This window comes from Notamacropus eugenii, chromosome 6 (genome assembly GCF_028372415.1).
Source record: "Notamacropus eugenii isolate mMacEug1 chromosome 6, mMacEug1.pri_v2, whole genome shotgun sequence".
NCBI classification, from domain to species: domain Eukaryota; kingdom Metazoa; phylum Chordata; class Mammalia; order Diprotodontia; family Macropodidae; genus Notamacropus; species Notamacropus eugenii.
In genome coordinates, this window is record NC_092877.1 from 337879966 (window position 1) to 337886833 (window position 6868).

Sequence of the window (6868 nt, forward strand, 5' to 3'; positions counted from 1 at the left end):
ATTTGACTCATGGGTAGAGTTGGAGGTGTATTTTGCAATCCTGGCATCCAGTTGATTGCCTTGACAGCACTGGCATCAAACCTGCTGAAGAACAGAAAACTAGTGTGATTTATGAGTAACTCAGAAATAGACTTCAGAGCTTAATACCTAAACCCTAGGTTCTGGTCTAATTTGGGATTTCTGGAGGGGGACTCATCCTAAGTCTTCAGGTGGAGATCTAATGATTTCTTGGCAGAGATGTAAGAAGAAAAGGGTTGCCCAAATTGGGATATGCCTCTCATCAGTGGGGTATGTGTGTTCATGCTTCGTTGCCAAAGAAGACCATGCCATCAGAGAAATAATGATATAACTTGCACTTGACTTTGTTTTGAGTGAGGGGGGGCTGTGCAGGTCACCAGCCTCACCTCTCCTCCAGAGCCATCTGAATCCAGTGACCAAATATTCATCAGGATGACTGAAGATGACCCAGGATAAGGCAATTGGGGTTAAGTGACTTGCCCAAGGTCACACAGCTAGTGAGTTACAAGTGTCTGAGGTGAGATTTGAACTGAGGTCCTCCTGACTCCTGCACTGGTGCTCTATCCATTGCACCACCTAACTGCTGTAGTGGAGTATGAGAAGAGATCAGGGGAGGAGGGTAACACTGTGGAAAGAGTCCTGGATTTGGAACAGAGAACCTGGGTTCAAATCCTCGTTCTGCTACTTAATCCTTTGCTATTTTTGATAAGTCACTTCCTTTTTCAGGGCTCCCACTTCCTCATCTGTAAAATGAGGGTGTTGGGTGGATGGTGTCTAAAGTTCCTTCCTGCTCTAAATCATTGAACCCATAAAGCCCCTAGCTGATGATGTCCTGAAGAGCCAAAACGGGGAAGGAAAGGAGATTTTTCAGTGTTCCCAATCTCTGGTCCTAAATGGAGATGACTTCCCGATTTGCATCTCCATCCTCACCATTCATTCATTAAAGAGTGATTTATTTAGTACTTGTTACGTGTATAGAGTAACTGACTGTGCTGGGTACTCCAGATGTTTGCAAACAGAACCAACCCAAAGACTGGGTGGTGTCTCCAGGACACGTGCAAAGTCTCCACCCCCTTTCTATGATGCTGAGGTTTCTGCTATAAAGTTTTGGCACTAACAGGGTTTCAGATTCACCCTGCCCACTAGGCTGGCATGGGACATTTGAAGTTGTCATATGATCACTACATGACAAAGATGCCTTTGAAGAATTTAATGCAGCAACATTCTCATCAGAGATCTCTTCTTTCTCAATGTTTAGATGTCTGGCCCAGAAACTAATGATTAAAAAAAATACTTTTATTCTTAAAGCAAAATTTTTTTTTGTATAACAGGAAGGATTTATTAAAATACACTGTGAACAAATCTAACTTACACCATTAAAAATAGATCACTTTTTTTCATGTGTTTGGGACTTGATTCATTCAAATATATAGAAAAGTAATTTTTTAAAAAACAAGAATTTTTAAAAATTCCATTCACTGCTTTTAGGGGAAGAAGCTAAAGACGAAGCTCAGAGTGCTTGACAAGTTTCAGAGGCAGTCTGACCCATGTGGAGTCAGGGGACTGGGATTCCAATCCTGGCCCTTTCATTTACTACTTTTGTGAGGTTGGAAAAATTGCTTTACCTCTGATCTTCAGTTTACTAATTTGGAAAGTGAAGGAGTTGGGCTGGAAGACCTTTAAGGTCCTCCTCACCTCCAAATCTATAACTTGATAGCTGCTTCCTGTTGCACTGACTTATAACATACTTAATCACAATTCTGAAAGGCCAAGAAGACTCTTTTTAAAAATAAATTTTTATTGAGCCTTTTAAAATTTTAACTAATTTTATTATCAAAGTGAAAACATAAAAAAACACAAATCTCTATATACATAAAATAGAAAACAATGAGATTACATATGAAATTCTGAATCTGTATATCACGTGCTTGATTTTTAAAAGTATATATCATCACTACACATGAATAACCTATATCACATTACTTACCTTCTCAAAGAGATGAAAGAAGGGGGATGGAGAGAATTTGGAATTCAAAATTTTTAAAAACTAATATTAAAATTGTTTTCACATATAATTTTGAAAAAATAAAATATTCAGACAAGAATATGTTAGATTTAACATGGAAGTACCAATATTGTCCTAACTTTATCCAAATCCTCTTCGGAATTTCCTTCTGCTCTCCCCCAGAACAAGTTCTAAAACCTCGATCTCATCCCTAGGATCTGCCCTCATCCCACCTTTAGGAAAACTGGCTTTTCCTACTCTTATACACTTCACTCTAAAGAAATGCAAAGTGTGGGAGGGTGGGGGGAGGGAAAAACACTAGAGCTTCTAAAGAACAATTTTTTCCAATCTTTTTTGGAGTGCTACAGTTTTTTCTTATTTGTTTGATGCAGTTGGATGGTACTCCAAAAGTACTTTAATGACATGTTAATTTAAAATATGAAAAGTGAATTAAAATTTATTTGCAAGTTTAAACCACACTCAAGGTAAACAGAGGTATTCCGAACTGACTCATGAATGTGAGAATTTGGGAATCTCTCTCCTAGGTTCTGAATGTCTCTTTCTTTTGGAGCTGGCTGGGATAAACGGAGAGGTTTCTGAGTAGAGGAGTGAGGTGATCGAAGCAGTATTTTAAGTGTCTTTAGTCTGGTGAGGCAGTGGGTGAGGCCAAGGAAGGCACTGGAAATCAGATTAGTAGGCTGTTGAAATCTGGAGGGATGATGATGATATCCCGGGCCAGGGTGGTGGGAGTGATGAAATCCAGGATCAGGAGAGTAGTGGTAATGGGCACAGAGAGGAAGCCTTGAAGATGAACCTTGAAGGCTCTTCAAAGAAAGGCTTGAAAGCAGCTGAGGAGTGACTGAATTTGGAGAAGTTAAAGTCTAGGTGACAGGGAAAATATAGGTGCCATAGACTTCAAGAGCTGAAACAATTCAAGTTTTTAATTAGGTGTCAAAATGTTTGGTACAGACAGTGCCACTGCAGACCCAAGGGTCAACAGGTTATTTGGGGGCAGCAATTGTCAGGGGAGGCTTCATGGAAAAAGTGGAAATCAGATGAGACCTCAGAGAACGAAGAGGACAGGAAGGAGAATGCTGGTTATGAGAGCTCACCACCAACATCTGGCAACAGCATGTTAAAACCAACCTTGTTTCCAGTTCTTCTTTGTCTTTCTCTGTCATCTCTAGGATATTATTATCTAGAATGATTAATTAGGAATCATATGCGTGTGGAGAGTACTCAATTATTACCAAAACAATGTTTTCCATTGCTTCCATGTACCTGAAAACATGGCCAATGTTCCAGTTCTTTTGGTTCATCCTTATAGGATAGATACAACACTGCATTGTCCAGAGCTGCCTGGGGAAAAGGTCTATTGTTGGCCACCTTTTAATCCATCCCCACAGGAAGTCAGAACACCCCTGATCAATGCACTATAACCTGATACCATGCTCTGGGCAATATCGATTACTTCCCAAACACAGTTGTTGTTAACCTCCTGTTTATTGGTCTCACAGCAGGGACGCTACTAGTGGGTCCATGTGTATACAGAATTGAATCAGTGACTCAGGGTTATAATGGACCATGGAATCTCTCTCCCCACCATTCCATGCCAGGTGCTGGGCATCCAGCCTTTCCTTGAATTCCTCCAGCCATGAAAAGCTCACTATCTCACTATGCAATTTGCTCTATTTTGGATCAGGCTGAATTGTGAAAATATTCTCCCTTACATTCACTTAAAATCTATCTCTCTAGCCCTCCCAGCCTGATGACTTTTTTTGTTGACCCCATTAAAGGGGCCATGTTCTGGCTACCTCTTAAACAGTCCTATTCAATGAATGGGCGTTGCCTCACCCTAAGTGAGTACCTGCAAAGATCTTGGCCTAAAGGGGTCAAGGTCGCCCAGTGCATCCTGCGTCATCTCCAGTCATCCTGATGAATATCAGGTCACTGGATTCAGATGGCTCTAGAGGAGAAGTGAGGCTGGTGACCTGCACAGCCCTCCCTCACTCAAAACAAAGTCAAGTGCAAGTCATGTCATCATTTCTCTGATGTCATGATCTTCTTTGGCAACGAAGGACAAACACAACAGCCTCTCTAGCACTTCCAACTATTGCTCCTAATTAAGTCTTCCAGAAATACACAGGTCTTGTGTAATATCCTTGGAATTCTTGGTTGGATTGGATAGCCACTGAGGTCCCTTTCATATCTGAAATTCTGTGATTCTGTGCAATTCCTGGCAAAATATTAAAAACAGCTAACATTTCTATGAAGCTTTAATTTGCAAAATGCTTTCCATGTATTATTTCATTTGGTGGTCATCACAGCCCTGTTTGATCAGAGCTATTGTTTTCCTACTTTACAGTTAAGGAAACTGAGGCAGAGAGTGGTTAAATGCCCTGCCCAGGGCCACAGAATAGTGTCTGGGGTAGGATTTGAATCCAGGTCTTTGTAAGTTCAAGTTCAATGTCTAGAATATATTCGATGCTATCTGGACAGAAGGCACAAATGAATCCTCAAACCACCCGCTCCTCACAACACACACAGACACACACACAGACACACACACACACACCCTACCAAGAGTACAGAAGCAGCACACACACACACACACACACATACACACACACACACACACACACACACACACACACACACCTTACCAAGAGTACAGAAGCAGCTAAAAGTATCTCTAGGACTTCAAGGACTTCATCTAGCCTAATTATAAAAGGTGCTTTACGAAATTAAAGATACCTATAATCATATGAAAAAATATTCTAAATCATTTTTGATTAGAGAGATGCAAATCAAAACAACTCTGAGGTACCACATCCCACCTGTCAGGTTGGCAAACATGAAAGAACAGGAAAATGATAAATGTTGGAGAGGATGTGGGAGAGTTGGAACACTAACTCACTGTTGGTGAGCTGATCCAACCGTTCTGGAGAGCAATTTGGAACTATGCCCAAAGGGCTACAAAAATGTGCATACCCTTTGACCCAGCAATATCGCTTCTAGGACTGTATCCCCAAGAGATCATAAAAATGGGAAAGGGTCCCACATGTACAAAAATATTTATAGCAGCACTCTTTGGAGTGGCCAAGAACTGGAAATCAAGGGGATGGCCATCAACTGGAGAATGGCTGAATAAATTATGGTATATGAATGTAATGGAGTACTATTGCGCCATAAGAAACGATGAACAAGAAGACTTCAGGGAGGCCTGGAAGGACTTGTATAATTCTGATGCTGAGTGAAAGGGGCAGAACCAGGAGAACTTTGTGCACAACAACGACCACAGTGTACAAGAGTTTTTTCTGGTAGACCTGGATCTTCATAGCAATGCAAGGACTTAAAAATAAAAAAAATTCCCAATGATCTTCTAAGGCAAAATGCCTTCTACATCCAGAGAAAGAACTATGGAATTCAGTCACAGAATGTAGCAGATCATTTTTGTGTGTGTGTGTTTAACGTTTTGGTTTGTTATATGATTTCTCCTATTTATTTTAGTTCTTCTACACAGCATGACTATAGTGAAAATGTATTCCATAGGAATGCATGTGTAGATTCCATATAGAATTGTATGCCATCTTGGGGAGGGACGGGGGTGGTGGTGGGGAGGTAGGGGGGAAAAATCTAAGTTTTATGGTAGTGATTGTAGAACACTAAAAACAAATAAAATTAATATAAAAAAATAAAAGGTCCTTTAGCTCTGTTGGTGCATTTGTGGTCGAAAGATAGGAACAAAGAATTCCTAAAAGAAGAACTGCATATTCTTAATGACTACATGAAAGATGACTCCAAGTCACTAATAATAAAAGAAATGCAAATCAAAACAACTTTGAGGTTTCACCTCACATCCAGAAAATTGGCGGGGCGGGGGGGGGGAGGAAATGACAAAAAATGGGAATAGTGAAAGGTGAAGGGATCATAGAAAGATAAACATAAACATGAATCAAGAATGTTTATTAAGTGCCTACTACACACATGCTAGGTGCTAAGGATACCAGTACAAAGGATGAAACCATCTGTGGCAACGAGTGTGCATTCTAATGGGGGAGACAACAGGTACATATAAAAAATTCCTGTGTGTGTATCTGTACCTGTAGAACATAAATCTTAAGTTGGTGAGTTTCTTTGCAAAACAAGTAACATCTCATATAGTTGTGGGGATCAAATGAAGTAATGCATAATGGATGCAATATAAAACACTCAGCATTATCTATAATCAAGTTAAGATACACGTGTGTATATATACACGCACATACATATATACATACATGCAGGTAGCTAGATGGGACAATGGATAGAGAATCTATCTTTTAAGATACACATGTATACATACATGCAGGTGTGTGTCTATATGTATGTATAATGGATGATACACCTATCTTTGGGACACATATGTGTATATATGCATATATGCCTGTACATGTGTATGCATGTACATATATACATATACATGCAGGTAGGTAGCTGGGACAGTGGACAGCGAATGATCCTTCTACCCTGAAGATACACATGTATCCATGTATGGAGGTGGCTAGATGGGAGGACGGACGGAGGGACGCACCACGCACAGAATGACAAGTCTCTATCTGGTTAAGCTTACACTGGGGGGGTGTGGATGGGAGCGGGGCACCGCGCTCGCTCTCTCTAAGACACACACGCACAGCAGGGGGCCGGACCCGACGGCGGACCGAGGGCGAGGTCGGACGCACGTGCGCGCACACTCAGGCAGGTGCCCCGGGCGCAGGGCGCTCCCGCCGCGGTCGCTTTAAAGAAGGGGGCGGGCTCCGCCCCGCCGGCCCACGTGACGCGCTCGCGGCGCTCGCGGAAGCGGGC